The 27,490-nt window shown below is 41.8% G+C and overlaps 1 protein-coding gene across 1 annotated transcript in view; it reads right to left on the bottom strand.

Moving 5' to 3' along the window:
* Window positions 1–334: 334 nt before the first annotated feature.
* ELAPOR2 (endosome-lysosome associated apoptosis and autophagy regulator family member 2) overlaps window positions 335–27,490 on the bottom strand; it is a 399,643-nt gene continuing 372,487 nt past the window's right edge. Inside the window, exon 23 of the transcript XR_011559428.1 lies at window positions 335–479. The gene's annotated coding sequence lies outside the window, so the exon portion shown is untranslated. The remainder of the gene's footprint in view (window positions 480–27,490) is intronic.

Here is a 27,490-nt window from a genome sequence, read left to right on the forward strand (position 1 = left end):
TTTATTTATTTGATTTTTATGCTACCCTTCTCTTTTTTTTTAACAGAGCTAGGCTATTGCCCCCACAATCCGGGTCCTCATTTGACCCACCTCGGAAGGATGGAAGGCTGAGTCAACCTTGAGCCAGTGATGAGATTTGAACCGCTGACCTTCAGATCTACAGTCAGCTTCAGTGGCTGCAGTACAGCACTCTACCTGCTGCGCCACCTCGGCTCATAATGTTCCCAGCTCTTACAAGCTTGCAAGTTCTTTTATTGTTACTCTCTGTGAAGAATGTTTTCCAAGCCCTAAGTCTTTGCAGGGTCTTCCTCATTGCTCTAACTTGCTCCAGATGTTTCTTTCCAGCCCTAACCAGGTGCTAACCATGTTCCCAGCTCTTACCCACTTGCAAGCTCTTTCATTGTTACTCTTTGGGAAGAAGTTTTCCAAGCCCTAAGTCTTCGCACATTTTTTTTCATTGTTCTACTTGCTCCAAATGTCTCTTTCCAGGTGCTCCTGATGTTCCCAGCTCTTCCACTGCCATTAAGGATCCTATCAGTGGTGAGCTGGCAAACATTGGATCTCAGTTCGCAGTCTGCATTGGTTGCCGATCAGTTTCCAGTTACAATTCAAAGTGTTGGCTATGACCTATAAAGCCCTTCATGGCACCGGACCAGAATATCTCAGGGACCGACTTCTGCCGCACGAATCCCAGCGACCAGTTAGGTCCCACAGAGCTGGCCTTCTCCGGGTCCCGTTGACTAAACAATGTCGTCTGGCAGGACCTAGGGGAAGAGCCTTCTCTGTGGCGGCCCTGACCCTCTGGAATCAACTCTCCACGGAGATTAGGATTGCCCCACCCTCCTTACCTTTCGCAAACTCCTTAAAATCCACCTCTGTTGTCAGGCATGGGGAATTTATGCATGATTGTTTTTTTTACATTAAGGGGTTTTAAACTGTTTTTAATTATTGGATTTGTACTGTTTTTATTGTTGTGAGCCGCCCCGAGTCTTTGGAGAGGGGAGGCATACAAATCTAATCAATAAATTAATACTACTACTACTACTACTACTACTACTACTACTACTACTACTACTCATTATGACAACCTCCCCCCCCCCAGGGCAGACGTACAAGTGTGGTACTGCCTAGTGCAACCCCTAGCACAAACATGCTAGTTGCTAAATATATCTTCCTCATTCATTGGAAGAAAATCACCTGGTGTCCCACTTTCCACTTCTACTCTGCTGCTATTAGGCACATAAAGGGATTGCACCATGGAGTAACAGCCCATGCAGCTCCATGACTCTGGAAATGCCTGTGTCCTTTTAAGAGATACAGACTGACAGATAGATCAGTGTTTTTAAAACTCGGCAACATTCAATTACAGATTCAGGCCATTTATATACCAATCTCTGCTATGTTGGATTTGGAATTGAAATCGCGGCATTTCTCTGCCGTTACAACCAGCCTTTCCTTCCATTTCATGGCAAAGAGGTTTTTTCTTTCATAAAATAAACATGGCATTAGTCATCAATAGAACGTAGGCTGGGACAATGCTGCTTCTATGAAATATAGGATGCTCCGTAAATATTTACTATATCCATCCTGCTGTGTGTGGTTCATCAGACTGCAGCTTGTTCCTGCCATCAAAACAAACCATTGGCCTGGAATCACAATTTTCAGCCCTATGCTGCTCTGCAAAAGAGTATTATTAATGACTTGGGACTTGAGGGGGAAAGATTAGATTAATTCCAAGGGGGAAATGTCAGTTTAGGCTGCAGTCGTAAACTTGATTCAAACCCCTCAAACATTTTTAATTATCAACAATTTTTATTGTTTTAATAAGATTAATACACACATGTCCATAATTCAGATCATCAGAATTATAATCCTATTATCAAGCCAGCCCATATCAAGATTTCCCCCCTTTTTTCTCAATTTTTTCCTTATTACCATCTTCAAGATTAAGAACTTGAACCTATAGACGATACGTCTATAATCTATCAGTTATCAGTTCAGCACCAAGAAATTCTAGAGCAAAGAAATGCCTTTATGCTAAATAAATGTACATTTTTGTAGAATGAACAATTGTACAAAATGTACAATTTACAATTAGCAAAACCCCCCCCCAAGGCTGTGTACTCTCACCACTTCTCTCGATACACCAATGACTGCATCTCAAACTGTTGAATTAATGAAATTTGCAGGTGATACAACAGTGATTGGGCTCATTGAGACAACAATGAAACCGCATACAGACAGGAGATTGAACAACTATCCTTGTGGTGGGACCGCAACAATCTAGAACTGAACACACTCAACACCGTAGAAATGGTGGTAGACTTTAGGAGAAGCCCTTCCACACTTCCACCTCTCACAATACTAGACAACACAGTATCAACAGTAGAGACCTTCAAATTTCTAGGTTCTATCAAGAATCTAGCAATTTGAAGGGAAACTACGGGAAAGTTAAAAGTTGTTCTGTCGAGCTCTCTGGTAGAATCCTCCCAAAATTCACAGGTACAAATTTCAGACACACACATGTTTGAAAATTCAAAACAATGTTCTTTATAATGAAAATTCCCTTAAACCAAGCCCTCTTTTGGTACAGCAAAGAGCCCTCGTCTCCAACCAAACTGGTAATTGGTACAAGTCCCTTATCAGTTCTGTGATACTTAGCTTGCAGCTGTGAGGCAATTCACAGTCCTTCTTCTTTCACAAAGTGAAACACACTTGGCTCTGGTTTAGTTTCAAAGCGGGGAAAAATCAGCACACAAAAGGTCAAAGTCAGTAAAGCAGTCACGAAACACAAGGATCAGATAATCCTCCACAATGGCCAAACCCACAGGCTGCTCTTTATAGCAGCCTCCCTAATGACCAGAGCCCCACCCAACCACAGGTGGCCTCCTTTTCTTTGATAATAATCTCTCAGTTGTTGCTGCCTATGCATCGCTCTCCGCATGCGTGGCTGTATCATTAACTCTTGTTCTGAATCCAAGGCGGAGCTAGAGAATTGATCTCCTTCTGAGCTGTCTGCCCCACTCTCCTCCTCCCTGTCACTCATGTCTTCTTGGTCAGAGGAGCCTTCATCAGCAGATTCCACCGGGGGCAAAACAGGCCTGCAGCATGTGGATGTCTCTCCCACATCCACAGTCCTTGGGGCAGGAGCAGGGCCAGAGCTAACCACAACAAAAGTGTAGCCATTTCAGGAAAGAGGATTGGAGCAAAATTTAAGCTGCTCCATTGCAGCCTCGTGGATTTTGGCATACAGAATTATGTGTACCTGATTTCCCATGGGATCGATATACGGATTGGTTGCAGTACGACTGACACGCTAGCAATCGGTGAGTAATCCATAAATATGTGGCAATAACCAAGTCAATACGTGTTCTCTTAGCCGTGATTAAATGCTCCTGGCTGTGTCGTATATTTAAACTGCACAGTCTCCAGTTTTGCACCACCAAACACAGACCGAAACATAAAGGAAGTCTGGGAAAGTTAGGCCCACATTAAATAAACGCAAAGCACTGAAAATATATCTCACTATTGTCATAAAAATATGAAACATGTTGGAAAGCAATCTGTTTGTGGCTGCGTTCGCTGGAGGGAAAAACCCACAACCCCATGGTGAGAAATTCCTCATGACAAAGTGACTGTTCACTACATGGCACATCTGCAAAGAAAGAATGTGGGGTTTATAGGACTTGTGACTAGGATGGAAACATAGCGAGACACTAAAAGCAGAATGTGTCCATCACTTTGACATCTTCACTGACAGCTCTACGGCTGCCCATTCGAACTATTTCCTCCTCCTCCTCCTCTTCTTCTTTAATTCTTCTTTTCCTCTTCTTCTTCTTCTTCTTCTTCTTCTTATTATTATTATTATTATTATTATTATTTATTAGATTTGTATGCTGCCCCTCTCCGTAGACTCGGGGCGACTCACAACAGTGATAAAAAACAATTCATGCTAACAAATCTAATATTTAAAATCTAAAAATAACAATTTTACAATTGTTAAACCCCCAATATATAAAAACATACACACAATCATATCATACACAAAAATTACATGGGCAAGGGGGAGATGTCTCAGTTCCCCCATGCCTGACGGCAGAGGTGGGTTTTAAGGAGTTTACGAAAGGCAAGGAGGGTGGGGGCAATCCTAATCTCTAGGGGGAGCTGGCTCCAGAGGGTCGGAGCCACCACAGAGAAGGCTCTTCCCCTGGGTCCAGCTGACATTGTTTAGTTGACGGGACCCGGAGAAGGCCAACTCTGTGGGACCTAACCGGCCGCTGGGATTCGTGCGGCAGAAGGTGGTCTTGTAGATATTCTGGTCTGGATATTGTTGGTCTCAGATTTTTCCACCCTCAATTGTGCTCTTTGACTTTTAGTAAATAAATAATTTTTAGCCTTACAGATCTTGGTATTTGGGGCTATTGTACTTTTAAAATCAGATCTTGAGAAATCTGAGGTTCCAACCAGAAAGCCATAGATATATTGTCTATGTGATAAAGGTATAAAAGAAAATGCACAAATTATTGGAACTGATTTTGTAATTCTTCACGAAAGGAAACATTTGCTAAAAGTCTTTAAAAAGGAGAAGGGAAAAAAGAAAAAAATCCAAGTGAACAATCAGGAGAGGGGGGGAGTGAGGATGGATAATGTAAGATGGACAATGCGTGGATATTTATTTATCACAGTACGGTCCTGTGATAGTTTGCTGGCGTCTTGTGCAAATACAGGGTGAAAAAATGGAAACACCTTCCAGCTCTTCCGTGGAATCCAGGGTTGTGAAGCTGCCTCCGAACAGTTTTTGTGGACACTGGGTTCTGCACGTGTCCATTGAGCTCTGCAGTGATTTTAGGAGCTGCGGTCTTGCGATCCGCTCTAACAATTCGCTTTAGAGTCTGATCGGTCTTGCTCAGACAACTTCGACTTTCGACCAGACCTGTGCTTGGCTGAGGACGTTCTCCCTTCTCTTTCCAAAGCAGTCATGACTTTGGAGACATGACCTCTGGAAACGCCAAACACTCGGTCACTTTCTCTTACACGAGCGCCTGCCATTCGAGCACCAACAATTTGGCCTCTTTGAAAGTCTGAGAGGTCTGCCATTTCTAGAAGGTTATAACCCATTTCCTTAAATTTCTGTTTAAAAAAACCTATCAAATCACAGAATTTTTTTTAAAAAAACATTAAAATATGTCAAGTTTTGATTGATTTGAACATGCATGTTCAAGCATGATGCCAAAAAGTCAAGTGTTTCCATTTTTCTGTCCACCCCCTATAGTTAGAAGACTGTGGAGGGGCGAGGGAGGCGTCCTGTATTCCTGACACCTGAGAGTGAAGTGAAAGTGATGAGGGGTTAGGGGTCAGAACAACCAAGGCCTTCTTCACTTCCTGGCATGAACGGGTCAACACTTGTCTTTGCCTTTCTTGCCATGAGTGACTCAGGGGAAGGGGAGGAGCCTCTTCCGGATCCTAGGGTGCGAAGGGCATCCAAGAGACTGGAATGGTTGGCTAAGAGGAGATTGACCCATGAGTAGCACTGCTGGGCAATGGGTCTCGGCCTCACACTATTTAAGGGGGAGGCTTGCCCCACCTTGTTGCAGAAAGACGATGTTGTTCCTTTAGGACTCGTCTTGTCTTGGCGCTTGCCTTCAGTTTGGGTTTCAAAAGAGAACATTCCTTGCTAATGAGCTTCAGTCTTCCAGTTAATTTCTGTGAACTAGGCCTTGGAACTCTTGCTGCAGCTGGTAATTATTACTGGGTTTATCTTCACTCTGGGATTCTGGCCAACTGATAAGACTCTGCGAGATTTGCTTCTCTCTTTGAAAAGACTCTTCTAAGACTCCTACGATACTCAGACTTTTGTAAGTATTAAATCCTTTTATTAGTTAGACCATTGGTGTGCCTCTGATTATTGGGTCTCGGCGCCAAGACAGAAGAGGTCTCTTGAGAGTTAGCAAAACTTTCCATTTCTCTTCTAAGGAATCTTTAGAAAGAACAAGAAGATGGTGTAGAAGTGATGGTGGCTCTGAGGAATGGAAGGAAGAACATCACCCGAAGAGTTTCACTACAGTAGTTCATGCACTATGACAAGCATGAGTCTCTGGAAGAACCAGTAATGACTTATGCATGACTTATCCTGACAGTGAGAACAATCAACAGTGGAACAGCTTGCCACCAGAAGTTGTGGGTGGTCCAACACTGGAGGATTTCAGGAAGACAACTATTTGTCTAGAATGGTGTAGGGTGTCCTGTTTGGGCAAGGGGTTTGACTAGAAGACCTCCAAGGTCCCTTCCAACTCTGTTATTCTATTCTGATGACATCATCATTATACAATGTCATATAAGATGTCACTTTCATGCTTGTGCCAATCTTTGTGATTCCATCACTGGTACAAATAGCATCACGGCCAGGATTTTAACCTCATTGTCACTACCCACGGATGCCATCGATGGCAAGACAAGGAGAGATGAATGACATCAGGAGGCTTAAAGACTGGACACAGCTTAAAGAGATGCGGATGTTCTTAGCTTCCTTAGAATCTCATGAGAAGACAAAAGAAATGTGGAAAAGAAAACAAAGTTTAATAGTAACCAGTGTGTGAACTTAAGAAACGTTGACAGCAAAAGAGTGAAAATATTTTGTTTTGTTTTCCTGGTGGATAAATAATTTACAAAATAATAATAAAGAAAACGGGATTTGTTGACCCTCAAAGGACACTCCTTTGAAGAATGCAAATAAACACATCGATGTGTAAAAAGTAAACAGAAGGGGGGAAAGGACAGACTTTGTTGACCTGAACTCATGCGGTTTTCTTGGCAGGGATATGAAAGCAGATTTTCACATGTACATTTTTATATATATATATATATTATATATATAATATATATTTTTTGCCAAGAGGCAAAAAAGGAGCTGTGATGTTCCTTCAATATACCAGGGTGATTCGACACAAAATGTAACCCTTCCCTGGTACAGAGCTGAAGGGATTGGATACTGTAGCCTAGAGGATAATTCTCTGCCTTACAAGGCAAAGGTTGCAGGTTCAAGTCCCAGTGGGTATGGCTAGCTGATGAGGCCAAAATAAGGCTGAAATAGATCTATCCTAGTCTCCCTTAATTTTCAAATTCAGCTTAAACATGTGACACATATATATATATATATATCTCCTTCCCCCCCCCCCCTTCCAAATGCCTCATAGGAATTTAAGTCATGCTTCCAAACAATGGATCACAGTGATGATAGTAACATCCAATGGTGAGCTCAGAGAAGGCATCCAAAAAGTTAATATGGCTGCCAGAATCATGTGACCTTAGCTCCACCCCTTAATACATGCATCACATGGGGGTGGAGCTTCGACTGCATGGTTATGGTGGCCATCTTGAATTTTATTGACCCCTCCTCTCCCTCCTCTGGCAATGCCCAAAGGAACCAAGGATGTTATAAGGAAGGAAGGGACAATTAGAAGAAGTAGAGGAGCACGTTTCCTGCAACATAATCCCTCAAAGGGTCCATTTGAATGAAAAAGGAGAAAATTAGCCGCATAAATATTCCATTTCTTCAGCTGCAGGCACATCGGAGTTTGTGCGTGGATTTATTACAAGCCTGACCTCTTTTTCAGTGGAGGCCTTCAATACCACGTCAACATCACACACAGGAGTTACTTTGGACTTGAATTTGCAGATAAACAAAGTTTGCATTGATCCCTGCCTACTCAGAGTTGCCAGAGAATTGAGGCAGCATTAAGCAATGACCAAAACCTGGTTAGTTTGCACGTCAATTAGGACCAAGGCTACTGAGATTTGGAGATATGTGAATTGTATGCTGCTTGGAGAACTTTGGCAGTCGAAGCCTTCGCATCTTGAAGATGGCTTGAAAAAGAGTTCATTTATTTATTTGTTTTGTCAGGTACATATTGATAGTATACAAAGATATAATAATATTCATATACATGATACTAGTAAGAGAGAAACATGGATGGAAGGCACGCTGGTGCACTTATGCACGCCCCTTACTGACTAATCAGGAGAGGTCAGCAGTGGACAGTATAAGGGTAAAGTTTTTAGGGTTAGGGGATGATACTACAGAGTCTGGTAGTGAGTTCCATGCATCAACTACTCGGTCATTAAAGTCGTATTTCCTGCAGTCGAGTTTTGAGCGGTTTACTTTGAGTTTGTATCTGTTGTGTGCTCCTGTGTTGTTGTGGTTGAAGCTGAAATAGTCACTGACAGGAAGGACATTGTAGCAGATGATTTTATGGGCTGTGCTTAGGTCATGTTTAAGGCGACGTAGTTCTAACCTTTCTAAACCTAGGGATTGTAAGTCTAGTTGCGTAAGGTATTCTGCTGCGGGAGGAGGAGTGGAGGGCTCTTGTAGATTAAAATTAAATGCAATTACAAAGATGACTTAATTTTTCCTCCAAACAACAATTCTGGTTAGAAAAGAACTTTCGCTTTGCTGTTTACGGGTTCCAGTGAAAGTCAGGCGAACTAAATTTTGCGTTGCAAGGCTCTCCCACCCCGATCCATCAGGGGCTTGGACGCCAAGTGTGGCTTTAGAAGTAAACACCGTGCATGAACGATGGGAGCTGTGCAAAAATCAACCATGGAGAAAGTCTGCACCAGATCAGCCAGAGAGAACGTTGTGGTCAGCCACACTCCGAGGACACAGGGCGCCCAGTGATCTCATCCTCCTCCCATTGTGCCTGCAAGGAGGATTAGTTGCGGTGGCACCGTACGACAACTCTGCAAAATCCACGTTACCCCCGCTGTGTTTGGAGAAGGAGAGATAATGTAATTTCAGTCAGGTCAGTAGTTGCATTCTTCTTCCCTGGCCATAAGACCAGCAGCTGCAGGGCAGCAAATCTTATCAGCTGGGTTTCTTCCTTCCGCTGGGCTTTATTTTGAAAACATCGGCTCCCCAGAATTCTGGACCTGGGCCGCTCGCAGATTATTGTCAACAAACTAAAAACAGTGGAGAGGAAGGCGAGGCTTTAATTACGGCATTTTGGGCTCAGACAGGGAGGAACCAGAAGCAGAGAGACAAAGAGGAGGAATCCCAGAACACACGGCTGGAGAAAGAGACTCAAAGCCCATCGCTGAGTTGAAAATGGAATTGGAGGCTTTTGTTTGTTTGTTTGTTTATTTATTTATTTATTTATTTATTTATTTACTTACTTACTTACTTATTTACTTACTTATTTACTTACTTATTTACTTACTTATTTACTTACTTATTTATTTATTTACTTACTTACTTACTTATTTACTTATTTATTTATTTTAATTTTTTTTTAATTTGATTTTTTTTTAATGCCGCCCTTCTACTTAGACTCAGGGCGGCTTACAACATGTTAGCAATAGCACTTTTTAAAAACAGAGCCAGCCTCTTGCCCCCCCCCATCTGGGTCCTCATTTGACCCACCTGGGAAAGATGGAAGGCTGAGTCAACCTGGAGCCGGTGGTGAGATTTGAACTGCTGATCTTCAGATCTAGTAGTCAGCTTTAGTGGCCTGCAGTACTGCACTCTACCTGCTGCGCCACCTCGGCTCTTTTAATGCATTTGCAGACTAGATTTTTTATTTTATTTATTTATTTTGTCGAAGAAGTATAGGGTTGTAGTTTGTATAAGCATAATGTAGTTAGAAAGCAAGGATAAAATAGGACAGTAGGACAGTAGGACAGGGACGGTAGCCACCCCGAGTCTGCGGAGAGGGGCGGCATACAAATCTAATAAATTATTATTATTATTATGAATGGTGTGCTTACGCACGTCCCTGACAGACCTCTTAGAAACGGGGAGAGGTTGACTGTAGACAGTCTAAGGTTAAAGTTTTTGGAATTTGGGGAAGAAACCACAGAGTCAGGAAGTGAATTCCAGGCATTAATCGCTCTATTGCTGAAGTTGTATTTTCTGCAGTCGAGTTTGGAGCAGTTTACGTTAGGTTTGAATCTATTACGCGCTCGTGTGTTGTTGCGGTTGAAGGTGAAGTAGTCACTGACAGGAAGGACACTTTATGAACTACTGTTAGATCGGATCGGAGATGACATAGTTGTAAATTGTCTAATTTCAATATTTCACGTCTGGTGGAGTAAGGTGTTTGTTGGAGGACTCTTCTTGCGAAATATTTCTGGACCCACCAAGATTGACGCTTGAGAAACTGGACATGTTTTGTCGGAGGAGAGAGAGAATAGAGTAGAATAACAGAGTTGGAAGGGACTGAAATAATCAGAGCTTAGGCGCTCGGAATCTTCATAGTTTATTGTTTGAGCTACAGGAGTAACCTTGTCTCACCAGCCATTACAAAGTAATTGCACTCAATTACAGCTCAGGTCTATTGTTCTTATCCCCTTCTTGGCTTCCCACCCAAAGTAACTGACAATGGTTCAAATCTCCCGCTCAGCAAACAACCAATCCGCATCCAGTATTTATACCCCAAACTATTTACATATTAGTCATTGCATATTCAACAGGGACCTTGGAGGTCTTCTACTCCCACCCCCTACTTAGGCAGGAAACCCTACACTACTTCAGACAGATGGTTATCCAACCTCTTCTTGAAAACTTCCAGTGTTAATTTATGGTGGCAACAACCATCATCCAAAGAAGGAATCCCATAGCACTTTTTCTGGTTTTAGTACCATCAACAGTTGCAAGAAAAGTACATTTAGGAGAAAAAGAAGTATGGTCCTTAATGAAGGTCCTTTGCATGGGCACCACAATATCTACACACCATTTTGCATCAGAAAAGTGGCCCTGTGTTCCCAACCCTTTGGTTCCATCGTAGACATTGTGTACAGACTAGGGAAGTGTATAAGAATGGGGAATCAGTATCCAATTGTTTAAGATTGCACTCCAGAGAGCAAATACTTGACATTAACAATGAGGCTACATTGTCACTCTGTTCACTAGCGAGTAGCTACAAGGGACATAATTAAAAGCGCATTGAACCACGCTGATGCTAATTTCATCCAATTTAAAATGGAGCTTGAGTAGTTAATTGGACTTAATTGGTCTCCACTGAAGAGAACCTTAAGGGGCCACCCACAACTAAACCCTGACTTTGTTTTAAATCCCATCTGGTTTGTTGTGTGTAAATCCCCACGTTCACAACAGAAATGCAGAAAGCTACTTTGCAAACCTAAATTTTACTGAAATCTGCATTTCTATCAAACCCAGTGCTTATAATTAAAAATATCATGGAAGAGAACAATGCAACAAAAAAAGGAAAAGTTTATTGCTGAATAGAAGGATGTTCCATTGTTAAGCATATACAAGAACAAAGAATCTCAAGCTGGCATTACAAAAAAAATCAAACCAAAGCCGTTAAATTGGAGGGTTGTTTCTGATTAAAACAAAGGCTAGAAAAACACCAAGGAATAAAAGAGACACTTGGAGTCAGCACAGAAGGAAGACAATAGCCAGAGAAGAGCTCCCAGCACAATGCTGTGGCCTTCGTTTGACTTGCTGGCTCCATCCTTGAACACTCGACCACGGAGTAAAGCAATTTAACTTTAGACAATCAACTGATTAGTATGAAGAATTTATTATACCAAACATCAAGGGAACAATGGAATTTAAAACAGCCTTGAAGAAAAAGGTAAGTTAAAGATGAAAGGCCAGGCAAGAAACATTCAATTCTTTTCATGAAATATGAATATATGAAATATAAACAGATAAAGTAAATACGAACCACTTTTGCAACTATTTCATTTCCAGGTATATTTACACTTCACAATATTACTTCTTCTAGCTTTACATATTTATACATACACATATATGTCTATACTTCTCTATCCTACATCGATACTACTTACTCTTTTCATTAAATTTGTTGAACACATTTTTACAATTTTTCTCTCTTTTTTTAATTTGTTTGTATTATCTCTTCTCATTTTTAGCCACTTGTAAAACTTTTACCATTACAATGAATATTTCAAATTCTGCCTAATTAAATACGGGGTAAACTGGAAGCTGAGGATTCCCCCAATTTTATGTCAAGCAAAGTTCCAAAAAATGCAAACACATATTTTTAAAGACATCTCCCTGGGGGAACCTATTAGCAACATCCCTTAGGCTTGTATACTGCTTTGTAGAGCTTTTAAGCCCTCTCTAAGCAATAGCATTTAGACTTATATACCACTTCACGGTGCTCTACAGCACTGTCCGAGAGTGAGAGCCAGCCTCTGGCCCCCAACAATCTGGGTCCCCATTTGACCCACCTCAGAAGGACGGAAGGCTCAGTCAACCTGGAGCTGGTGGTGAGATTTGAAATGCCAAACGGATGACAGACAGCCGGTGATCAGCAGAAGTAGCTTGCAGTACTGCACTCTAACCACTGCACCGCAGAGGCTCCTTACAAAGTCAGCATGTTGCCCCTAACAATCTGGGTCCTCATTTGACCCACCTTGGAAAAATGGAAGGCTGAATCGACCTTGAATCAATCACGATCGAACTGCTGACAGTCGGCAGAGTTACCTTGCAATACTGCATTCTAACCACTGAGCCACCAGGGCTCCGTTAGCAATCCTTCAACTTTAAAATAAAGCATGCAATCTAATCTAATCTAATCTAATCTAATCTAATTTCATTATTTAATTCAATTCAATTCAATTTAATTCAATTTAATTCCATTTTATCTGCAGGGCTGAGCTGCTCTCTGCCAGAGTGTTCATATTCCTTTATTCTTTCTCTCCTGATTAAGTGTGGAAGTGGGAGGTGGTTGTATGGAAGCAGGACTCGTATCTGGAGCGGAATCTCCAGCGAAGGAGCCGGTCCTGAGACGGCTTGACAGGATGCGGGAATCGGTCTTCTGCTTTCAGTCATAATCAGCTTAGCGCAAATCTCCAAAACGGGGAGTAAGTCCAGAGTAGCTAAGTGAGGCTTCCCGGCTGCCTCTCCTGACACCCTGTGACCCTGGAGTCCACAAGGAAGCCCCTTCCAGATGCTGCAGAGGTTTCCGCCTGACAATATTAATGGAATGTTTCCCCTGCTCCCCCACCGCCCCCACCGCCCCTGTACAAATAATTATGCAGGCTGCCAATTGTGGCCAAAGGTTAATTAGCATTCAGACGTCTCTTATTAAGGGCTCGTTGGAGCAGAAGAGCTCGTGCCTGGTTAGAGGGTTTTCTTGTGTGGTAAGCACAGGGTTGAGATTATGAAGGAGGAAGGAAGGAAGGAAAGAAGGAAGGAAGGAAGGAGTTAGAAAATCTGCTCATACACTTCTTCTTCTTCTTCCTCCTCCTCCTTCCTTCCTTCCTTCTCCTCTCCTTCTTCTCCTTCTTTCTCCTCCTCCCTTTCTTCTTCTTCTTCCTCCTCCTTCCTTCTTCTTCTTCTTCCTCTCTTTCTCCTTCTCTTTCTTCTTCTTCCTCTCCTTATCTTTCTTCTCCTCCTCCTCCTCCTTCACCATTAACCATTATTAAGTCATCTTTTTCTTTTCCTACAAAGGGGCCTATATCATCCTGGGCTTTCATTTCATTTCTAGCACATTTTTCCTATTTGTTTTGCTACATTTTCCAAGCCTCCGCTCCTTCTGGCCTTCAGATTTGGTGACACATTCCGTTGGTATCAGTTAAGAAGAGGGCTTCCTCCCCAAGTGGTCTGAGAAGCCCAGATTAATTGGGAGATGGGAAATACACTGGATTTGAAAAGGAGATGCCTGCAATTTACCATCTTTTTCTTCCTAGAAATTTTGGAAGGATAATATGTCAGAGTTTGGCTCTTCCACGCAGGTGGAATCCAAGTGAGGGGAAACGTTGGAGAAAGAGAGAGAGAGACAGAGACAGAGACAGAGAGAGAAAGGGAAGGAGGGAGGGAAGGAGAATTGGAGATGGACCAAGATTTGGAGACAGGGCATTCCAGAGTCACAGATTATTTACAGTCTACTTATCATGTCTTCAGCTGCAAGCAACAATTAGAACGAATTTGATGAATTCTGCCAGATGTTCTCAATATGTTACTAACCTGAGCAGCCTTGCTCTTACAGGCTCTGTCTTGGTGTCTCCCTGCATCTCATCAAGGGTCTCCCTCTGTAATGGAGGGAAGGAGAATGATCTGAAGTTCTAGCAGATCTTCACCTCGGGCTGCTTCTTCAGCAGAAGGCTTCGTCTCCAACTTTTCACAGGCAGGTGCCTGAGATTTCCTTCCCTCTCTAGCGTTCCAGGTCCAAACCATCACCAATCATCATCAACATCACTATAATTATAATTGCCCTTACTGAGGCCGAAGCAATCCTGATATAAAATTGCAAGGCCCCGATTTTCTCTTTCTTTAGTTTTTATTTATATTTGTTTGTTTGTTCGTTTGTCGAGTACATATTGCCAGTTGTTTGACCTTTCTGCTACATGATCAAGGCCTTTTTGAAGTGTAGCAGCATTGTCAGTGGTGTTAAATAGTTTAATAGTTGCTTATAATAGGATCACAAAGATCGTTTATGTAGAGTATGAAGAGCGTTGGTCCTAAAACACGGCCTTGAGGGACACCACAATTGACAGGAGCAGGATTTGATATGACACCTCCTATTTTGACCACTTGTTGTTTGTTAGACAGGAATCATGTAGCTGTGCAGAGATGCCATAGGATTGTAGCTTCAGAAGTAGTTTGTCGTGAACTACTGAATCAAAGGCTTTACAAAAGTCTATGCAAATTGCATCTATTGTTTTACCCTGATCAAGTTGAGGGGTCCATATGTTTCTGCAGTGTAAGAATTTATTTTATTTATTGGACTTGTATACCACCCCCTCCGAGGACTTGGAGTTCTCATGAAAGAGTTGCAGATTGCAGGATATTTTTTTCCTGAAACCATATTGTTTGTTGGAGAGTTATTGGTTTCTAAGTGGAGTGTAATGGATTGGTTTATGATTAATTCCATGACTTTGCAGATGACACAATCCAAAGAGATTCTATTCGTAAGAAGCAAGTGTTTATGCAAACCCTGATTAGATGCAGTTCAGACAGGTTTATACGCATGTAATTGTCAATTGTAATTGTTCTGTAAAAGAACAGGAAGGTACAACCTACCATGCCACATGTCAGTTTAATAAGATGATCCTAATAGTGTCTTTCCTGGTGCTGCCTTGTCCACTGTCTTCAGCCAAGTCCTATTGGGAACAAAAAAATGTGTGATTTCCCCCCTTTCACAAAAGAGAAAAATAAAATTCATCTGGTAGCAAGGGGAAAAAAGTAGCAATTTCTGCAGCTCGCTGACAATATTGATGTTGAAGGAAAGCAAAGCAAACGTTAAACAATGAAACCTCACAGAGCAGCAAAAAAATTAAAACCAAATCTGCATCGGGAATTTGTGCCTCTCCTGACCCTCTTTGTTTCTCCAACTAATTCCAAGCAAAGGCAAAGTCTTGTGGGGCTAACGTACAATTTTATCATCTTGGAGTAAATATTTAGATCTGAGATTTTTCTTTTGGTAAACTGCTCAGAGTTTGCTAGTTTGAGAAACCTTGGATAGGGGAAAGATGATTGCAACAGAATAACCTTTTATCCTGCTTTCTCTCCATATTTTTTATCATTTCAAAATCCTGGACCGAAGGATTGAAACAATTCACAGCTGGACCTGTAACTCGAGACAGTTCTTTGTTTATTCAGGGGTAAATTCTCCTCCTTGATAGAGGCCCATGGATGAAGTTGACCTAATGGGACACGTTGCTGAAAGAATGAAAGAAAAGGAAGTGACCCCTCCTGGTCATTGATAAGGACACAGTCTTCCCTCCCTCTCGCCTGCCATCCACACACACCCTTATCCACATTGTAAGTGGCCCTGTGGTTTCACAGGAAAGAGAAATCAGACATGAAAAGTTTCATTTCTATAGTACCCTCAGAAATATACAAAATTATTTATTTTATTTATTATTAGAGTTGGAAGGGACCTTGTAGGTCATCTAGTCCAACCCCTCCTTGAGCAGGAACCCTACACGATCCCAGACAAATGGCCGTCCAATCTCCTCTTGAAGGTCTCCAGTGTTGGAGCATTCACAACCTCTGCATGCAATTTCTCTTCCCCTGGTTGATCGCTCTCACCGTCAGAAAGTCCCTCCTTGTTTCCAGGTTGAGTCTCTCTTTGATCCTCTCCATCCGTTGTTCCTTGTCTGGCCTTCTGGTGCTTTGGTAAACAGCCTGACCCCCTTCCTTCTCTCTGGGGCAGCCCCTCAAGTATTGGAAGGCTGCTCTCGTGTCTCCCCTGGCCGTTCTCTTTGCTAGAGTAGCCCTGCCCAGTTTCTGCAACCTCTCTGCCTAGGTTTTAGCTTCACTTGGTCGAATGCTTTACTGAAGTGCAGGTATACTAAATCCACTGCATCTCGCTAACTAGAGAAGATTCTAGAACTAAAAATATCCAAGCATCCATCTGGTTGTCAGTCGTAATTTTCTTCCAGTGAGAACAAATAATCAATGGAAGAGCTGGCTGCCAGAAGTTGAGGGTACTTCAACACTGGAGGTTTTTAAAGAAGGGATGGACGTCCATTTCTCTGACCCTCCTTGTGCAGAGGGCTGGACTAGAAGTCCTCCAAGGTCCCTTCCAATTCTGCTATTTTGTTATATGGTGCAAAATATGATGTGAGAAGATCTTTCCCCCATTCTGGGACAATGTACAATAATACACATTTGCCCTTGTACTTAATGCAATATCTGTTTAATCTCTTCATTTAACTGAATGAAGCCGATGGGTGAAATCCATGAAGCAAATATGACCTCCTAGCCCCGTTTATTATGATTTTGCAAAATCCCCAAAGAATCACATTACACCATCCTCGTGTGCCCCCTGAGCTGTTTGGAGCAACCTAACAATAATAACCCATCCAGCTGCAAATACGGACGGTGGTGGCACAGGAAGGGGAGCCAGCTTCATTCTGTCAATTGGGTTGAATGGGGAGAAGACTGAATCTTATTTTCTGGCTGCCCTGCAGGGGGGCTTTGAGCCGCTGGAGCAACATTGCCAGACATTCGCAGAGCTTTTAAAAGTGACACGATTGTATATATTCTCAAGCTGTTCAACCCTTACTAAGCGTGTTTTCTTTTCATTAAAATGCCAGCATTACCACAGGCATCAGAGAAGGAGAGAACACATGAAGGATAAAAAACAATATTTGGTCATTAAACAAAAGCACCAACTGTTAACAGACTCCACAGTCAATAAATGCTCAGTAAGAAATTTCATATCATCAGGAAGATGATGTCATTTCTCATACGTCCGTTCCTACCTTCGCTTTCTGTCTGAAAAATTTAATGCATAATCAATAGCTGATTAATTAGTCCGGATTAGCGCGACTGCCAGCTATTTCATTTATGTTTCTAATTTATTTCACCCTGCTGCTATATTGCATTGAAAAATAGACCTAAATACATTTTGGTTTAATTAATTCAAGAATCAAATTTTATCCCTGGGGAATCATCCATTGGCCAATGTTCAATATTTTCTTCTTACGGTGGCGGTGGTTGTGTGGCCTTCATCATTTCTCACGTTATTCTTTAATCATTTAAAGACAATATCTGTCCTCCAAACTTACTCATGTTTAACCACAGCTATTTTCTTATGTAGTTTAATGAATTTGGGGGGCCGTTATGCAAATGTATATTAAATAAGGAGAGAAGACGTTAGCTTAACTGAAAGGCTAAATCGGTATTTTATGCCAAGTTAAATTTTAGGAAGAAACCAGAGAATATTCTATTTCCACTCTGGACAAGAAATATCATTTCTGCCACTTATTTTATGGTAAAAGCCACCCCTGAAATTTTAGAGGCCGTTATGATTAAAATAACTATAACTAATAATAGAGTATGAAATACTTATATTTTTTGTAATGTATTTCTTATGAACTTAAATTCTTAAGAAGAGATTGAACTGTCATTTGTCTGAAATGGGAGAGGGTCTCCTGCTGGAGCAGAGACTTAGACTAGATGACCTCTAAGGTCCCTTCCAGCTCTGTCAGTCTGTTAAATGGTGCCCTATTTAGGGAGCACGGCTGAAATGGTGCTCTCCTCTGTTCTCCCTTCAAGGCATGGTTTCCTTCCTTCCTTCCTTCCTTCCTTCCTTCCTTCCTTCCTTCCTTCTTTCCCTCCCATCCATCTTGTGAATGCAACACTAGATAGGGCTTAAAAATTGCCTCTTTCTTTCTTTCTTTCTTTCTTTCTTTCTTTCTTTCTTTTCTTTCTTTCTTTCTTCCTTCCCTCCCATCCATCTTGCAAATGCAATGCTAGATAGGGTTTATAAATGCTTTCTTTCTTCTTTTCTCTTTCTTTCTTTCTTCCTTCCTTCCTTTCTTTCCTTCTTTCTCTCTCTCTCTCTCTTTCCCTTCCTTCCTTCCCTCCCATCCATCTTGTGTATGCAACACTAGATAGGGCTTAAAAATTGCTTCTTTCTTTCTTTCTTTCTTTCTTTCTTCCCTCCCATCCATCTTGCAAATGCAATGCTAGATAGGGTTTATAAATGCTTTCTTTCTTTCTTTCTTTCTTTCCTTCTTTCTCTCTCTCTCTCTTTCCCTTCCTTCCTTCCTTCATTCCTTCCTTGCTTCCTTCCTTCCTTGCTTCTTTCCTTTTTTCCTTCCTTCCTTCCTTCCTTGTGGCCTCGGGTTCTTTGAAACAGTATCACCACCGACTACAGCGAGCGTCTGGGGGGGGGGGCGGACATAAAAATTGCTCATAATTGCCACACACACACACACACACACCAGGGTCCCCCTGCCATGCGATCCTGAGGCGGATGCCCCATCCATCACTCAGAGGCCGTGTCTCATATTCGGCACTGAAGAGGCTGTTTCAAGTTTTAATTTACTGCTCACCGGATAAATATTTGGTGCCCCCTCTGCAGCCTGGACGTGCGCAGGGCAATGCGAGAAAAGAGAGAGAGAGAGAAAGAGAGAGGGAGGGAGAGGGAGGGAGGGAGGGAGATTTGGACACAGCAGAGATCTGGAGACCCCCTCAAGCGCAGCCCCAGGCCAGGGGAAGAAAAGTGAGCAAAATAAAGCAAAGTGTCAGATTCTTCTCTGGCAGGAGGTGGAACAGCCATAACGGCCCTGAACCGCAAGGATTCGCATAAACGCGGCCTTAAATCCATCAGTCACAGCGGGAGTCGCTCCCGTCACATCGGAGGAGGCGGAGAGAAGCCCCTCCATCCATCAGGGCTGCAGAAAAGCCGCTTGAAAGGTTCTCAGCATCTCCAAACTTCCCCACTGGGCAGAGTCACGAAAGGACAAAGACCCCTCGGCTATTCTTTGGCCGGTGTCGATTTTTAGCCCTCCGATTCCTTTTAGCCATCAGGCTTAGAATGAAGACTTACAACATTATTGTAATACTGTACTTTTTTTTGCCTTTTAAAATAATCCATGGAGTCTTTTTTCCTTACATAAGAACATGGGGGGGGGGGGGGAATCTTCACGGTCCAAATGAAGTTCCCTGTAAACCATCCATTAACCATCATCCCAGGTGCAATTTTTCACAGGTGAACTATGTGCACTGAAGGCAAATCTGGGCCTTTGGTTAGAGACTCTGAGTCAAACGGACACATATCAAATAAGTCAAACTGAGTAGACTTGCCATATCATCCTGGAAAAATTAACTGGATGGATGAATCAAAACAAGTCAATCAAACCAAACTCCCCCCCCCCCTTGAATCAAGTTTGAAAAAAAATAAAAATAATAATATGCCCAGTTCATTGATTTAAACTAAGCTGTTAAAGTGAATTGATCTATTTTTCTGAATTGGTTCAACCCAAGTTGAATTCACCTAGTCCTGCCTCCAAGTCACATTTTAATACACACCAGTACACACTATACGAAACTAGAACCACTTTCCTGTGGTCAGCACATTTGTGTTATTAATGGGAAATTGTACTGTTCACTTTCTTGTTATTAATTTTTAAATATTAAATCATAGAATCATAGAGTTGGAAGGGACCTCAAGGGTCATCAGGTCCAACCCCCTGCTCAATGCAGGAGACATTAAAACCATCCCATAAAGATGACTGTCCAGTCTCTGTTTGAAGACCTCCAGTGAAAGCGAGCCCACCACCTCCTGTGGCAGACGGTTCCACTGGTGTATCACCCTTAACATTAAAAAGTTTTTTTCTGATATGTCATCTAAATCTCCTCCCTTGCAGTTTCATTCCATAGTTTCTAGTCCTTCCATGTGCTAATGAGAACAATGCTGGTCCCTCTGCTCTGTGACAGCCCTTCAGATATTGGTAGACAGCTGTCAAGTCTCCTCTCAGTCTTCTCCTTTGGAGACTAAACATCCCTAGATCCTTCAACCGTTCCTCATAGGACGTGGTCTCCAGACCATTCGCCATCCTTGTGACTCTCCTTTGATCTTGCTCCAGTTGATCAATGTCCTTCTTAAATTGCCCCCTCCCCAGAACTGAACCCTGTATTCCAAGTGGAGAACTAGAACCTGAGAACCCAGAAGCAATCGACTAGCTGCAAAGGAGATGTGGAAAGTCCAATTCATGGCAGCTCTTAAATATGAAAATAGAAAAAAGTTCTGCCCGTGGAATTGTTCTTCCTAACCAATTGTTCGCTGTTCATGCGTCACCTGGAGCCTGAAATTTCTGGCAGCCCATCAGGATTCCGCTTGTTTGTTTATGTCATCGGTGTAACAGACCAAACAAACTTTTTGAATTAGCAAATTTGCACTCTCCAAATCGGTGGATTCTGTAGCTGAAATATGAAATGAATAAAATTAGCTGCCATGGAAATGAGAAACAGCTGAGAAGGGCAGAATCCTGCTTGGCTCCAACGCTGGAAACTGTGGGCTCAGGATCTAAACGCGGGCGGACATTCCGGTTGGAAAACCAGCTAATAATTCTCCATCTCTAAGTTATTATTAGTCCTCCCTCAAAGTTGCCACAAGAGCATGGGCTCAGCTGTCCAAGCACCTCCAAGTTTACTTTTTGATTTCTATGCGATTTAACTTTAAGCACAAAAGCCCTTTTCCCCACCTTTGGTTAAGTCCAATGATACCCATATCCCATATCAATGAAGCCTTGCCAGAGAGGCACAAAGGTTTGCAAGGGAATAGAACTTATTCCTAGCTTGCCTTCCTTTCAAGGCTAAATCTCTGTAAAATTTAGTTCCATTCCTGGTGACTTTACGTTCAGACTCAAAGATTTAAGGCAACAAAGTCAGAATTGGTTTATTAGTCTAGTTTAGTTTAGTTTAGTTTAGTTTAGTTGTTTAGTTTAGTTTAGTTTAGTTTATATTTATTCATTCATTCATTCATTCATTCATTTATTTATTGGATTTGTATGCCACCCTTCTCCGCAGACTCTGCAGACTTATTGCCACTGCACCTCGTACAACGAAATTAAATGCCATCTTCAGTGCACATTACAATTATAAAAATAAAATACAAACACACATCCTTCACATTCTATACAATTGAATTAAAAATCCCTGTTACTGCATTAATATTGCACTATACAGTAGAATTCAATATAGGGATAGAAGCTGTTTTTCAGCCTATTTGTCCTTGGTTTTTTTTTATTTTTTCTTATTTTTTTTTTTTCAGTTTTAAATATTATATTATTATAACACAGATCCATACTCAACTTTTTTCTACCAGTTCTGCGTACCTGGCCGTACCTGTAGGGGCCCATCGCTGTGTGTCTCTTTCTTAAAGATCCTTTTCCATTCAAAATATTGCGAGTTGAACTGGTGGAGAAATAGAGGGAAAAAGTAACAGCCCATGAATTTAGATTTCTATTTTTATGCAGGCTTCAACACATTGCTTTGTGACACTCGGTGGGCAAAAAGTCTTTGCTTATTTTGGCTCTGGACAATGGTCAGCATCTCCATTGTGTCCCTACCATTTGCAGACCGCAGAATCTGCCCACAAGAAGCTGATGGGGTCATCCCTTGAGCAGGACTCATAAACACCCAATTCTGCTCAGAGGAAAGTCAATATTTCTTTTAAATTTATTTATTTTTATTGTTCTTTAAACATCATAACATGTTCTCACAAATCCATATCTAAATTTTACACCTTACCTGTCTGTTTACAATATATCATATCTTTCCATTGTCCCAATTCTTAGTCTTTCCCATACTTTATTTATTTATTTATTGTTAGAGTTGGAAGGGACCATGCAGGTCATCAAGTCCAACCCCCTGCCTAAGCAGGAACCCTATAGCACACCAGCCAAGTGGCAGTTCAATCTTCTCTTAAAAATGTCCAGAGTGTTGGAGTTCACAATGTCTGCTGGTAGGTTGTTCCACTAGTTGATCGTTCTGACCGTCAGGAAGTTCTTCCTTATCTCCATGTTGAATCTCCGTTGTTCCTCGTCTGGCCCTCTGGTGCCCTGAAGAATAAAGTGATCCCCTCCTCTCTGTGACATCTCCTCGTATACTTGTAGACTGCTATCATGTCCACTCTGGCCCTCCTTTTCTCTAGGCTATCCATGCCCAGTTCCCTCAGTCTCTCTTCGTAAGTCTTGGTTTCCAGTCCCTTAATCATCTTGGTTGCTCTTTTTTGCACCTTCTCCAGAGTTTCAATGTCTCTTTTGAAGTGTGGTGACCAGAACTGAACACAGTACTCCAGGTGTGGTCGGACCATGGCGTAGTAGAGTGGTATTAAGACTTCCCTACTTATACTACTACGCTGATTGTCTCTTATTTTTCCCATCCAGTTATACCATATCATCCAAACCTTAAAATAGTCCAACTCACTTTGTCCTTTCAATTCTATTGTTAATGTGTCCACTTCTGAACACCTGTATACTTTGTCAATCAATACATTCTCTCCTGGAGATTGCCAGGCATTCTTGCTGCAGTAATAATGTGCCATGATAAATATTTACTATCCTTTGGTTGCTGCTTCTTTATTATCTCTAGTAAAAAGAATTCTGGAGTGTGTTAAACATAGAAACATAGAAGATTGACGGCAGAAAAAGGCCTCCTGGTCCATCTCGTCTGCCCTTATACTATTCCCTGTATTTTAATCCTACGATGGATATGTTTTTATCCCAGGCATGTTTAAATTCAGTTGCTGTGGATTTACCAACCATGTCTGCTGGAAGTTTGTTCCAAGCATCTACTACTTTCAGTAAAATAATATTTTCTCGTGTTGCTTCTGATCTTTCCCCCAACTAACCTCAGACTGGGGGCCCTTGTTCTTGGGTTCACTTTCCTATTAAATGTTCCATCTGTCTTCCTGTGACCTATTGTAGCCATCCATGATTTTTTTCCCCATAAAGTCAATATGTTTATTCCAATCAAACATTTCAACTATTGGCTTCTAACCCATGAACAACGTACAGTGGTACCTTGGTTTGAAACACCTTGCTTTGGTACTCAACGCATTTTGATATGAAAAGTTTGCCCTGCTACTCATCGTTTTTGTTGCACAAAGTAGACCTTGCCATCTCGGCTGCCTTGTGGCTCACTATATTGTTCCTTATGGGAAAAAAACCCCTGTTTGGTACTCCTAATTTTTGGTACTAGTTGCAACTCCTGGGAACAATTAACAACGAGGAACAAGATACCACTGCATTTAGATGTAACTGAAGACTACGGATATTTTATTGATTGATTGATTGATTGATTGATTGATTTACTTACTTACTTACTTACTTACTTACTTACTTACTTACTTACTTACTTACTTACTTACTTATTTGATTTGTATGCTGCCCCTCTCCGCAGACTCGGGGCGGCTAACAACAGTAAAAAGACAATATGAACAAATCTAATATTAAAAGTAATATAAACAACCCCAATTTAAGAAACCAATCATACATACTGACATACCATGCATAAATTTTATAAGCCAAGGGGGAAGGGAAAGTCTCAATTCCCCCATGCCTGACGACAGAGGTGGGTTTTAAGGAGTTTACGAAAGGCAAGGAGGGTGGGGGCAACTCTGATATCTGGGGGAAGTTGGTTCCAGAGGGCCGGGGCCGCCACAGAGAAGGCTCTTCCCCTGGGTCCCACCAAACGACATTGTTTAGTTGACGGGACCCGGAAAAGGCCAACTCTGTAGGACCTAACTGGTCGCTGGGATTCGTGCGGCAGAAGACGGTTCCGGAGATATATTGCTATATGAACTTCACTGAAGGATATGTAGCCTAAATGCAAGTAGCTAGGGATCTCAACCTTGGCTGTAGGGAAACTAGGAACCCCCCCCCCCCCTTTCAACCTCACATTCTGTTGGGTTTGAAGATGCTCTTTGGATTTCATCAGCTAGCTATTCTTTGGGTAATTATATGGACAGCAACAACCACAAAGAAAGAGAAGCCAAAATGACCGTGTCTTTCCTTGTAATTAAGCATCTTCAAACCTCCAGGGGTTTGGGGTGGAATTCACATTTATGGAAGCAAGCATGTTGCTCTCAGAATACACAAAGTATATTATACATGGGTGGATCTTCAGGGGGAAAAATCATATTCTTTTTGAGAGAGGTCAACCTGAGTTTCATGCGGACAACCATTCATTGCTCGCTTCATTTAAAGAAGCAGAGACCTTTCCACATCAAAAAGAACATTGGGGATAAAATCACGGCTTAAATCCTGAACCACATCCATCGTTCTGGAATTCATATTTTCCACAAACACTGTATTTAAGAATATTTAACTCAACCCTTGCAGTAAACACAAACTTTGTATTGCTCAACTTCTGTGAGTGTTATTCCTTGGTTTATTATTGATTGTTTCCTCATGGCTTCTTTGACCCCTATGACAATCATTAAGTGTTGTGCCTCATGATTCTTGACAAATGTCTCTTTTCTTTTATGGACACTGGGAGCATCTGCACCAAGACAAATTCCTTGTGTGTCCAATCTCACTTGGCCAAGAAAGAATTCTATCCTATTCTATTCTATTCTATTCTGTTCTGTTCTGTTCTGTTCTGTTCTATTCTATTCTATTCTATTCTATTCTAATTCTATTTTAATTCTATTATATCCTATTCTATTCTATTCTTTCCTATCCTATGCAAAGTCAGATGGAGCAAAGAATGGTTAATATCAGAAGAGATATTTAAAGAAATGCTTTAGAGTGACCCAGACACAAAGCAAGACAGGCTCCAATTGCTGTGTGTCCCACGTCCCACCGATGCTGCTTCCTGATGTGGAAATGAAACCAGAAGGAACGTCTAACCTTCTAGAGGTTGAAGCAGAATCCTGAAACTGTTGGGCTGCTTTAATGAGTAGCAGAGGTCTCCTCGTGTGTGATCCAAAACACATCTCTGGGATCGTTTTTCAAGGCACTCGCAGCCATCATAAATACTAGGCTTAAAAATAGGTGATCTCCCCCCGGTTCTTCCTGATTATTCCATGTGAATTTTCAGAAAAAAAACATATCATGTATCTGCCTCCCCGGTCTTGGTTTGGCACCAGAGCAGCATGAGGGGCAAAACCAAGAAGGACTTTGAGGGCAGGAAGAAGTGGGAGGCCCAGCCCTGTCGTTATTATTAGATGATGATGATGATCTTTCCCTGCCAAGGATTATGGGCGTTTATGAAAACTCCAGGGCAAGAGAAGGATGACCACGATGGATGAGGAGATAGGAGAGCAAGGCTCAGATAATTGAAGGGCTGTCACAGAGAAGGGAAGGTGGATTTATTCTCTGCAGCATCCATGGGAAGCAGGGAGGGAGAGCCAACTTCAAAATAAGGGAGAATTTCCTGGCTGTGGGAGCTATGCGCGTGGAACACTCAGAGGGGCTCCATCACAAAGCCTTCAAACAAACATTGGACCCCCCAGTTGCCTTCTTACACCTATAGGATTCCTGCCCTTGCCTTGACAACTTCTTCTTCTTCTTCTTCTTCTTCTTCTTCTTCTTCTTCTTCTTCTTCTTCTTCTTCTTCTTCTTCTTCCTCTTCCTCTTCTTCTTCTTCCTCTTCCTCTTCTTCATCTTTGTCTTCTTCTTTTTCTTCTTAGTCTTCTTCTTCTTCTTGGTCTTCTTCTTCTTCCTTCTTCTCCTCCTCCTCCTCCTCCCTCTCCTTCTTCTTTTTCTTCTTAGTCTTCTTCTTCTTCTTCTTCTTCATCTTCTTCTTCTTCTTCCTTCTTCTCCTCCTCCTCCCTCTCCTTCTTCTTTTTCTTCTTAGTCTTCTTCTTCATCATCATCTTCATCTTCTTCTTCCTTCTTCTCCTCCTCCCCCTCCTTCTTCTTCTCCTTCTCCCTCCCCCTCTCCCCCACCTCCTCCTCCTCCTTCTTCCAGGATAATTCTTGCAACTATCCTAACTGTATTTCTCAATTTGGGAAATAACACCGGATAAAAGAAGATAATGTGCCTGTTTGTTATGTTTTGACCGAAAAGTAGCAATACGTGAGGATTTTTATGCTAGATTTAAAATTAGCCTATCCCTTCTCATTTTTTCACTCCTTCTCTAAAAACTCGGCTTGTTTTAGACTTATTTAAAGCTCTGGGATGCTTTGAAGCCGGAGTCAGGCTCCAGGGCTTGGGTTGTATCCTATGCCTGGTTTGGCTGATCTTGGAAGATGCCAAGGACCCCTTGATTGCCGGATTCTTGACATCTGGGCACGGATTCAAATCCCATTATTCAGGCCTTCACTGACTCAAATTCATTCAGACCAGAGTTGTTGGGGTTTTTCTTTTAAAAGACTTAACTATCACATGCCAAAGTAGCATTTGAAATTAGCCTGATATTAAGTATCGAGCTTTCCCGCAAATATTTATTTTAACAAGGAAATCCCAAATCATTTATGGAAATCCCTTTTAAACATAATGAGGAATCAAGCAACATGGAACAGATCTAAAGATATAACTGGAATTCCATTACAATTCAAATCCAAGGGAGATTATCTTTCCCACTTTATATATTAAAACTGATGAAGGGAGGCCAGATATGGAAAAAGTAAAAACTCTGGAGTCTTTACCAAGCTATTTTGAGCGTCAGCACATGGCAGAACCTCATTGATTTTGGCTGATGTCAGAAAGCTCAGCCCAGGCGGTAAATTGGACTGGAAAGTTGGGGGGGAAATGATTGAAGAGAGCAGAAATAAAACATTTCCACACTCCTATCAAGAAGAAAGCTATGTACGGTAGAAAGATCCATTAAATCATCAAGCATTGAGGAGGACCTGCTACCTGTTGACTTGTGAACAAACCTTCTCTAGGTCTTGCTCGACTTCTACTTAACTTGGGGGCCATTTCACTGCAACGTTTAGATCCCTGCTCCAGAGAAATATGAAATATTTTTGGGGTCGCTTTGAATTACAACAGTGCACAGACTCGTGGGGAACTCAATCCAAGGCCTCTCTCACATATCCCCAACCTAGAAGAAAGGAGGAATTTTCTCACAGGGAACAATTAATTCGTAGAAGGACTTGACTTCAGAAGCTGTGAATGCGCCAACCCTGGAGGTTTCGAAGAAGAGGTTGGATGACTATGGGCCTGGAATGGTGTAGGGTCTCTCCAGGCACCAGAAATAACTGAGGTGCAAAAAAGTGGTAGAATAATAATAATAATAATAATAATAATAATAATAATAATAAGAAGAACAACAACAACAACAACAACAACAACAACAACAGAGTTGGA

Source organism: Erythrolamprus reginae, chromosome 6 (genome assembly GCF_031021105.1).
Source record: "Erythrolamprus reginae isolate rEryReg1 chromosome 6, rEryReg1.hap1, whole genome shotgun sequence".
In the NCBI taxonomy this organism is placed as follows: Eukaryota; Metazoa; Chordata; class Lepidosauria; order Squamata; family Dipsadidae; genus Erythrolamprus; species Erythrolamprus reginae.